Source organism: Mastomys coucha, unplaced genomic scaffold (assembly GCF_008632895.1).
Source record: "Mastomys coucha isolate ucsf_1 unplaced genomic scaffold, UCSF_Mcou_1 pScaffold23, whole genome shotgun sequence".
Classification (NCBI taxonomy): domain Eukaryota; kingdom Metazoa; phylum Chordata; class Mammalia; order Rodentia; family Muridae; genus Mastomys; species Mastomys coucha.
This window is the reverse complement of record NW_022196906.1, coordinates 94,270,830-94,281,859: the sequence shown is the minus strand read 5'-3', so window position 1 is coordinate 94,281,859 and position 11,030 is coordinate 94,270,830. Positions and strand designations below refer to the sequence as shown.

At 45.8% G+C, this 11,030-nt stretch overlaps 1 long non-coding RNA gene across 1 annotated transcript; it reads right to left on the bottom strand.

Moving 5' to 3' along the window:
* Positions 1-4,165: 4,165 nt before the first annotated feature.
* LOC116073957 lies at positions 4,166-5,176 on the bottom strand. The gene is made up of 2 exons (XR_004111978.1): positions 4,418-5,176; positions 4,166-4,249 (listed from the first exon to the last, which is right to left on the bottom strand). It is a non-coding gene; the product is annotated as an uncharacterized LOC116073957 (long non-coding RNA).
* Between the last annotated feature and the right edge of the window lie 5,854 nt (positions 5,177-11,030).

The window sequence follows — 11,030 nt, the reverse complement described above, 5'->3', positions numbered from 1 at the left end:
AGCACTGACTGCTTTTTCCAGAGGACCCAAATTTGATTCCCAGCACTCACATGGGTCTTACAACCATCTCTATACAACTCCAGTTCCAGGGAATCCTATGCTGTCTTCTGGTGGGCACTACATACTCATGGTGCATAGACTTCCACAAAGGCACAACACACATAAAACAAATCTAGTTAAATAAATAATAAAACATTTTAAAGCCAGGCATATCTGGTGCAAACCTTTAGTCCCGGTACCTGGTAGGCAGAAACAGGCAGATCTCTGAGTTTGAGGTCAGCCTGGTCTACATATTGAGTTCTAGAATAACCAGAACTTCATAAGAGAAGGACTGGGTCTTTGAAAAAAGAAATTAAAACATCAAAAAACAAAAAATAATCTCCCTCACCTAGACTACAAAGGAATATAACACTGATGTTTAAAGTAGATGTACTTCGAAATTAGTAATTAAGAAAAAATCTTCATATAATAACTACTACCAATTTAAACTCTATCCAGAAGTGGTAATATAAGGCCATGGTGATACATGCCTCTAACACTAGTACACAGGAGGCTGAAGCAAGAAGATAATGGTTATTATTAAGCCACCTTCAGTTATAGAGTTTATAGCCAGATTGAACTACATAGCAAGACCCTGGCTCAAAAAAAAACTTTTTAAGAGATTTAATTACTTATAATTGTTCTGACTGTGTGTGTGTGTGTTAGTGTGTCACATGTGTACAGTACCCAACAGAAGACAGAAGAGGGTGGCATATCCCCCAAAACTAGAATTACAAACAACTGTGAGCTGCCATGTGAGTGGAAACAGAATGTGGGTCCCCTGGGAAAGCAGCCAGAATCATCTCTTCAGTCCCCAAGAATTTTTTAATGTAGCTCCTTCAACTACTTCATTGGCATATTTAATGTTTTTCAGTTTGATTGAAATAAATTGGTTCCTTATAGTTGTACTTTGCACTTTCCTGATTACAATTCAACCCAAGCTACTATGAGTCATACCACATTGTTAGGTTGTAACCAACATTCTCAATAAAAGTGGAAAATAAAGTGTTCTTCACAAAGGCTAATTATTACTTCACAATAAGCAGCTGCTATTTCCATTACATGTATTACATATATGTTTGTACTAAGTTAAAATGTAAATTTTTAACTGCTAGCATGTAGAAAGATAAAGAAAAAAAAAGGTATGTTTAATTATGGTAAAATTCCATAGTATCAGTTGTGCAACTCACTGGTTCATCATTTCCACCACAACGCGTTGCACTTACGTGCGCACGCGCACACATACATACACACACACACACACACACACACACACATACACACACTACTCTATAATGTAAGCAGAACTTCCTCAACACTGAATGGAAAAAAGTAAAAGGCTGGACTTAGTAGTAGCTGTACATGTCTGTCTATACACGTCTGTAATGCCAGCACTCAGAAAGATTCAGATTGAAATTTCTAGCCCAGCCTAGGTTAAATAAGTAAGCTGAAGGCCAACTTGGAAAAACTCAACAAGGCTTCACCTGGGAAAAAAAAATTAAATTTTAAAAAATAAGGAAGGGGCCTGTGAGATGGCTCAGTAGGTAAAGATTAGCTAAATTCAATGCCCAGATCCCACATGCTGGAAGGAACTAAATCTCCAAAGGTGTCTGTCCTCTTACTTTCATATGCATAATGTGGAACACAGACACCCACACACATACACAATAAATAAAATTTACCTTTCTAAATAAAAATATCTAATAGGGAGGCGGGACTTGAGGTATCCTTCAAATACTGACTGGTAAAGAGAGCTACTGAAGAGTTCATATAGAACCAAGATGGCTCAGCAGGTAAGGGAACTTGCCACAAATTCCCACAATCTGGAAGCCCCAGGAAGCCAATCACGTGCAAGCCATCTGACCTCTACACACACACCACAGCACACTACCTAATGTACACAAGCTCATGTACAACACAAGGAGGGAGGGAGGGAGTTAGGGAGGGAGGGAGGGAGGGAGGGAACTTAAGAAAAACTGAAGGGGGTGGTACAGCACAGCTCAAGCAGGATCCTGTACTGTAACAACCAAATAAGAGAAAACTCAACTCTTTTAGAGACAAACCCTACCTGCTACATTAAGAATCATCCCATTCTATGGCTTATACAAGAACATCTTGTATGTTTCATAAAACCCTAATGGCCCCCAAAGGATTGGGAGGTGGGCAGGGGGTGCAAGACTCAGTAGATGGCAACTGCTGCCAATCTTGAAAATCTTAAATTTAATCCCAGATCACACATGTTGGAGAGAACCAAATCCTTTATCTACTGATCTTCATATGAGCAGCATGTTCACAAATAGAAAAAAAAGACTGTAATAAAAATAAAATTTAAAAGCCGGGCAGCGGTGGTGGCGCACGCCTTTAATCCCAGCGCTTGGGAGGCAGAGGCAGGCAGATTTTTGAGTTCAAGGCCAGCCTGGTCTACAGAGTGAGTTCCAGGACAGCCAGAGCTATACAGAGAAACCCTGTCTCAAAAAACCAAAAAAAAAAAGAAAAAGAAAAAAAATTTTAAAGATGGCAGTGGGGCATGGCTATAATTCCAACATCTGATTGACAGAGAGTTAGGAGTATCAGGAGTTCAAGGCCAGCCTGGGATACAGAGCATTCTGTCTTACTCAAAAATAAAAATAGGGACAGAGAATGTAGCTATTCTAACATATGCCAGGCCCTGGGTTCATACCTAGTAGTGCAAAAGACTGATGAAAATGAGAGGAGGGCAAAGAAAGGAGAACAGAAAGGGTGGGGAGAGGTTACTGTTTTAGCTGTGTCTTTTCCTTATATTCAGATTCTATAAGGGTAAATGTGAAGATGCTTCTCTCCCCATTAGAAGTAAATACATGATGGCCACACTACCTTTTCCTTGAGAGTGGGAAAGATTCTGTAAATATACTGGGATAACTTTCCTATGATTATACTAGAGAGGGAAAAGGGTATTTTTGTCTGTGTAATTAATGTCCTTATAGTTAACTGAAATTACATAAAAGATTATCTCGGTGAGCCTGATCTAATCAGGCTAACTTTTGAAAGAGGTCTTAAAATCTACAGAAATTAGAGACAGAAGTCAGAAACACTGATTCCTAGAGTAGCCATTTTGTGAACTGCTATTAAGATCATACGTCAAAAATAAATAAAATAATAATAATTACGAGTTTTGGCCAAAAGGTAGCAAAGACGCATTAAATCTCCCATAGTAGTGAGATTATTAAGATATATCCATCTATAATCAAGCAAGGAAAACAGGGATTATAACTATAAATTTTTAAGTTTTACCTAAAAAGTGTTTTCAATGTGTAAAAGAATCACTAGCTTATCTCAACTTTAGAATTGAGGAAGGTAAGATTTAAAAAGTTAAAAGAAGATAGTCTTGTTCTTTTACAAGATAGTTAAAAAGTAAAACCAAGATCACAAACCTAGGGGATGTCTCAAAAAACTTCAGTTCAAGACTCGCCCTGCAACACAGCTTGAATTTTAAAAAAAAACTTTCAAAGCCAAGAGTGGCTGTAATACCAGCATTTGAAAGTATGAAACAGAAGAATTGCTATAAATTCAAGGCCATCTTGAACTACATACCAAGATCCTTTCTGAAGAAAAAAACAAAAAACAAAAAAAACAAAAAACAAAAAACAAAAGAGCCATTCAGTAATTGGCTGGCCTGACACCTACCTATGATTTCGAACTCCATAGGCTGAAGAAAAGAACTGCCCTAAATTAAAGGCCACCTTAGACTACATGCATAGTGATTTCAAGGCCAGCCTGGGCTACACAATGAGATACTGTTGGTTGTGGTGGGGACAACCACATAGTAATAGACCTATTTATTTTGCAATTTTAAAGACAATATCTCATAAAATGTCCATACTAATTTCAACTTATGATTCCCCCACCTCTGCCTTCTCAGTAAACAGAATTACAAGCATAGACCAACATGCAGAACTCTAAAGTACAGTTGTAAAATGCAAAGAAAAAACACCTGTGGGGTTTCTTTTACAAGTTTATTCGGGTAAAAAAAAAATGTGTTACATTCCCCATAATTAAAAACAATGAAATATCATTCCTTGTTCTTTCAGTATTTCTTAGTCATTTTTTAGCCTCGATTTATATACATTCTAAGACCATACACAAAACATTCTAAGATCATACACAAAACGTTTTTATTCCCACTGTCCTGTACATTTCCATAAGAGAGCTTCGACATCAGAATTTGCAATTTCTATAAAAAAAAAAAAAAAACATTGAGAAACCTAAAGGTAAAGTTACAAATTCCATTAAGTTACACATCGTACAACTTTATGCGGATTTTGGTACTTTAGCAAACACTACTTTTGCTAGATGTAAAATATAGCTATTTCTAAGCACAACCAGGAGAGAATAAACATACCCCTCATCTTGACACCAACTTCAACAGCAAATAACTCGATACCACGAACTGAACTACTTAGGGTCTATAGGGCTCCAAAACCATCCCCACAGCTTAACACTCCCAGGACACGACTGTCTGCAATGTGGAAAGAATCACTAACAATCCTAATGTAGGCAGAAGCGGGTGACGTGACAATCCGAAAAGCAGAAAACGTTATGGTCCCCATGCACACACAAACAGCACTCGGTTCGGACCCCTCCAAGTGGGGCTCAGGTCCAACTCCAAGCACTCGGGTTTCCCAGCCCTTCATCCCGCCCCCCACATTCAGAGAAGAGGAAAAACAACTTTTATTGGCCTCATCTCCCGGGGGATTGGGAAACTAGCGGGGCAGTGCTCCGGCCTGGACACGTTTCACCAGGAGGCTCCCCCCAACCCCCGTCCGGAGCTCAGACGGACGGATAGCGGGAAAGCCAGGCTGCGACGCCCCGTCGGCCCGGGTCCTCAGCCCCCTACCCCACCCCAGCAACCCGAGGCCTGGGACAGCAGTCGGGCTGAGCGACCCCCAGGACCCTCGGAAGAAGCCAGCTCGTTGTCATGTGACGCTGCCTCCTCCTCCTCCGCCGCCGCCGCCGCTAAAGCACCGCAGAAACGCAGGGCGGCGGAAGGCGTTCGCGCCAGCCCGCCTAGGCTGGCCCCGGCGCGGGCGAGTCCCGAGAGCCCGGGCGGGGGGGTGCGGAGGGCGGGCTTGGCGGCGGGCCCGAGCGCGCCACAAAGGCTTCCGCGCTACCGCCGTGCAGCCCGGGCGGCCGGGCGGGGGCACGGTCTCCGCGGCCCGCGGGAGGGGTGGAGGGAGCCGGAGCGCCCGCCGCGCCCACAGCAGGTCCGGGACGCTCGGCCGCCCGCAGCCGCCGCGCCGCGCAGCGCAGCGCACAGGCCCGCGCGGCCGGCCTCCCTCCCCCGCGCGGATTCCGCGCCGGCCCGCCCGCCCGCCCGCTCGCCCGCCGCTCGCGCTCCCAAGCTCTCGCCCGGCCTCCATCTTGGATCGGCGCTTCCAGCCCCCGCGCCGCCGCCGCCGCCGCCGCATTCCCCCTTTCCCGCCCCCCGCCGCCGCCGCCGCCGCCGCCCGCGCTCACCTCAGCCGCCCATGCGGGCGCTGTCGGCCGTCGACCTCGTTTCCCCCCAAAAGTCTCCGGTGTGTTATTCCCGATGTGGGGGGGTTGTTACGGGGTGGTCGCCGGGGGTTCGGGAGCGGGGGCCGCGCCTTCAACGGAGCTGCAATCCTAACCCGCCATCTGGTGGCATTTTCCACACGCCAATGGCGCCGCTGCAGACTCGGGTCCCGACCGCCCTCTGCTGGCCGCGGGGCTCACTGCCTCGCTGACAGGACGGGCCTGCCCGGAAAGGGGAGGGAGTTGAGGCGCGAGCGGGGGCCCTCGGCCGGGGGCGCGCGCTCCCGCTCGCCTCCGGGGGGCGCGCACGCGCAGCAGCGGCGCGGGAAACGTGGCCTCGGCGTGGCGGCACCGCCCCCCTGCCCCGCTCGGCCAATGGCGAGCCGCCGAGACGCCTGGACCTGGGCGCTGTGGACGGCTCGTGGGCCGCCCGAGGCGAGCGGAAGGACGGACTCCGCGGCGCCTGCGCGACCCGCTCGCTGGGGTTGCTGCCCGCCATTTTTAGAGCTTCTCCGAGAGCGGGGAAGGAGTCCGCCCCCCCCTCCAGCTAGCTCTTCCGCCGAGGCCCCTCCTCGGCGGGGGCCGCGCTCGGCTCCCGCCCGGAGGCTGCCGAGCCGCCCACACCCGCCGTTATCGGGGACGAGCCGTGCCCACCCGTCCCCGAGCCCTGCTCCCTCCACGCTTAGCAGGAGTCTCCAACCTAGAATTGAATCCCCGGTTTTATTATTTGATGAGGCGCTTCCCAAAACGAGGTTGAAAAGGTTTCGAGGGAGCGGGACTCCCCCCCCCGCCCCCTGCCGTGGAGCTAAAGGAAACAGTGACCGCTCCAGGCCGATTGGCGTCGTCCTGCCTCTGTAAAGCAGGCTCTCGCCGAGGTGCAGGCTTTGCATAAGGCGGCAGCATTGGCTTAGTTAGTGAGAAAGGAGAAGCTGCACTGCGAAGATAGACTGCGAGGAATTAAGATTCTCCTCCCACCGCCTAGGACTGCTTTCGGTGGTTCTCAAACGGACGTGCGGATAATGGACCCTAGCCGAAAGGGAAATGGCCAGCCATAGATCTTGACCCCTTCCCTGCTGCTCTCTACCTTAGCTGTCCTTGACCAAGGCTCCTAACCTTCCGCCTACTTATAACTCCGCACCACAAAAGTGAATTCTTGTTCTTGTAGGTCATCAGCCTCGTTTCTGACTCAATTTTTTTTTACTGGCAGAGGCAGCTGCATTTTCAAGATCTCCTTAGAAACGTTAAACTTGTTTATAGTCTGGAGGGCTGGCTAGCTAGCTAGAACGTCAAATGTCTCTGGTATCTATCTCAAAGGTTGCAAAGTGTGTTACGCATCACTGGAGGAACTTTGGTATGAATTCATGACGGTCCTTGTGTAGATACATTTATTTCAGCAAAGTATCTCGTTTACTAGCCTCTGATTGACTTCCTATTGTGTTCTCCGCAGAGCCTCTAGCTTGCCTTGTTAAAAGAGGGTGCGGGCTCCAAGCCTTAGTCCTATGTAATTTAATCTATTTTCTTAATCTCGAATCTGTGGGACTCTGATAAAGAGCTGATATTCTGTATTAACATTTGTAGTCGTGATCTCAAAAAAAAAAAATCTCACCTAATTTAGCCATTCTCCCCTCCCTTCTCTCCCAATCCAGTCCTGCCTGAATGCCATTGCCTTTTTGCTAGAATATCTTCAGTATTTTATCTTCTGGATTCTTTCTGTTTTTTCAAGTTTCCATTTATCTTTTAAAAAAAAAAATCAGGGCTGTTAACTCCCTCAACTTGCTGTACTCTCAATGTTCCTTACCCAGCCACATGTCTGAAGAGAATCAGGGCGGCCGTGGGTGCTCCAACCACAGCCTTGGGAGACTGAGGCAGAAGGATATGGAGCGAAAGATACAGTAAAATCTACCCAAGGGGGATTGGGGGAGCAGAGGCAGTCATGTCCTTCACCAGGCCCCATCCACCCTTGAAACATTTTTAAGTTGCTTCTTTGAATCTGTACCTACATCGTTCCCTAGTCTTCTGATTGAGTTGCTAGCTCTGAGTTTTGTTTTGTTTTGTTTTGATTTTTGTTTTTTAGATCCTACAGTTCGACCCTGAGTTCTCTGTCCCTTTCCTGTGTTGTTGCTCTTTAAAAGTCCCCAAATTACTTCTCGGTTCCCAGTTGTTCCTGAATGTAGTATTTTCAGCTACTTTCCAGGTAGCTCCATCCAGCTCAACACTTAAAAATAACAACTCTCTTACCCTAATATCTTAGTAACTCTGTAATTTTAGCAGGTTAGGAGAATGCACTGTGTGACCTGTGAACCGGTTCTGAATAGGTATGTAACTTCAGGCAAATCCCAGTGCCTTCTTACTCAGCTCTAAGATGTAAATAGCAGTAGTTGTCTCATAGGGTGGCCTACATATATATATATTAAGCCGCACATGCATCGATGCTGTCTGTATTATGGCATTGTTGCTTTTATCTTATAATGTTTGGGGATTTTTTTTTACCCTCGCTCTGGAGATTGAAACCAGGACCTCACAAAGCATGGATTCTACAACTGAATTACACTCTAGCCCAGCATTTATTTTTGTTGTTCAGGAGCAGTTTGGCGTTTCTTTTGTTGTTAGAGGTGGTGCATTTTCCCTGTAAAGGATCAATCCTGAGATTTGTGCTCAATCAGCATTTGTGTGTGTGTGTGTGTGTGTGTGTGTGTGTGTGTGGTGTTTGTGTTTGTATATCCAAGGGCCTGGGTAGCCAACTTTTGAGTTCTCAGTAGTCTGAACTGGTATGTATACATAAGTATTTAATTCCCAAAAGAAACTCTAAGCCTGATCCTATTGTCATTAAAATCTCTGCTTTTGTTCTCCAATGGCTACTGGTGCCTTGGCTCTTTCTTCCCCACTTCTTCAGATTGTCTTGCACCAGAACAATTGTTATAGGCTTTTCTTTCTTTCTTCACTCATCCTCTTCTCCCTTTTCTTCTATGCACTCTCCTTTTTGAGATGAGGTTTCCCTCTGTAGCCCTTGCTGGTCTCAAACTTACAAATCCCCTGCCCTAGACTCAAGAGCAGAGATTCCAGGTGTATAATGCCACACCTGGTTTATGACCTCCTCCTAGACAGTCCTGACCCTTCTCTCTTTTTGTATCTAAAGAAAAACTTTGTCTCTCCCATGGCTCATAAGCATCTAAACACAAAATGGCATTCACAGAGTGATAGCTGACCTTGGTTGTCAACCTGACTTCATCTGGAGTCAACTAAAATCCCCTGCAGCCAGGCATGCCTGGAAGGGATTGCTTGACTTAATGGTTCCAGGTGGGAAAACTCATCCTAAATTGGGGCCACACCTTCCTGTATTAGCTTTTGCTTGCCCTCACTCTCTATGGCAAGATCGTCCTGTTGCTGATGCATTCCTTGGCAGTTATTAGAATGTGCTTCTTTGGGATTCCAGCATAGACTGAATACCAGTGGCTCTCCAGAAATCCTCTGGGACTCCACCACCAGATTGGGACAGCTGAGACACCCTGTCTCCTGGACTGAACAACTTGGATTCTTGCCCTTTCACTCAGGAGACGTCATTGTTAAGCTACCCAGCTTCAACCTATAAGCCACTCAAACGTGTGTGTGTGTGTGTGTGTGTGTGTGTGTGTGTGTGTGTGTGTGTGTGTATGGTTAAAATCCCACCACTGAATGTAGTTATCGGTTGAGATAAAGATATTGTTGCCATAATTTCAGATATCATTTAGGTGTAGCATCTAAGTTTATGCTTATTTCTGTACTCCTTGATCCTCCTTTTTTTTTAAGATTTACATATGTAAGTACACTGTAGCTATCTTCAGACACTCCAGAAGAGGGCGTCAGGTCTCTTTACTAATGGTTGTGAGCCACCATGTGGTTGCTGGGAATTGAACTCAGGACCTTCAGAAGAGCAGTCAGTGCTCTTAACCTCTGAGCCATCTCTCCAGCCCCCTCCTTGATCCTCCTAATCAATATAAGTTCTAGAATTCTGGGACGATGAGACAACTCAGTAGACGGAAGTGTTTGGAACTAACCATCATGACGTAAATTCAATCCGTGAGACATAGAAATTAGAAAGAACTGACTCTCTTAAGTCATCCTTTGACCTCTACATACATGTTATGGTGTACATGCACACATAGACATGTTAAGTATTTTTAAAATTCTACCCATTTTAAAAGTAATAACCCAATCCCAGCACTTGGGAGGCAGAGGCAGGTGGATTTCTGAGTACAAGGCCAACCTGGTCTACAGAGTGAGTTCCAGGACAGCCAAGGCTACACAGAGAAACCCTGTCTCAAAAAACCAAAAAGAAAAGAAAAAAAAAGTAATAACCCAAGAAGGGCTTAAAATGTGGTTCAGTAGTAGAACACTTGCTTAGCATACATAGGACTGGTATTCCTAAACAATACACACACACACACAACACGCACGCACGCACACAGTAAGCCAGTGAGCAGCACTCTTCCCTGGCCTATGTAAGCTTCAGCTGCTGCCTCTAGGTCCTACCTTGAGTTCCTGCCATAACTTCCTGGATGAAGGACTACAAGCTGTAAAATGTAATAAACCCTTTTTCCTCCCAAGATGCCTGTAGTCATGTTTTTTACCACAACACTAGAAACCTTAAGACACAAGTTATGCCTTATTTTTTTTTCTAATTCTCTCTTTCAAAAATTGTTCAAAATAACCTGATCAAGTCTGGTTACCCATGTGAGCAAAGCATACTCATTAATCCTTTAACTAGCAGTGGAAGGACTGGAGGTTCCATAACATGCTTGACTCTGCTGCAGACTTACCTGTTTCCCAGGAGCATCAGCTCTATAAGATTCTTAAGATTCGCCGGGCGGTGGTGGCAGCACTTGGGAGTCAAAGGCAGGCGGATTTCTGAGTTCGAGGCCAGCCTGGTCTACAGAGTTGAGTTCCAAGACAGCCAGGGCTACACAGAGAAACCCTGTCTCGAAAAAAAATTACATTCACACTGAAATGTGGACAGAGTGAACACTGCACAGGAGGTCTCCAATATAAAGTTATATAAATGACATGTCCCCTAGGGTTTTGGATGGACTTTCACATTTTCCTTACGGATCTGCCAAATTATAGAGACCTAACAGGGCACTACAATTGACATTTGTTAACCTATGTCATGATTTTTGCTAGCATACATAAGGACTGAGGTTCCATCCTCAGCAACACACACGCAAGGCAAGCAAGCATTTGTTAACCAATGACACATAAGAACTAGCTGTGTTCATATAGATGGCATATTCCCTTCAAAACACTGAATTAACAGCTTCTTCTCTATATCTTAAAAAGAGCTTGGTCAGGCTGGACAGTGGTGGTGCACGCCTTTAATCCCAGCACTTGGGAGGCAGAGGCAGGTGGATCTTTGAGTTCGGAGGCCAGCCTGGTCTACACAGTGAGTTCCAGGACAGCCAGGGCTACACAGAGAAACCCTGTGGGGG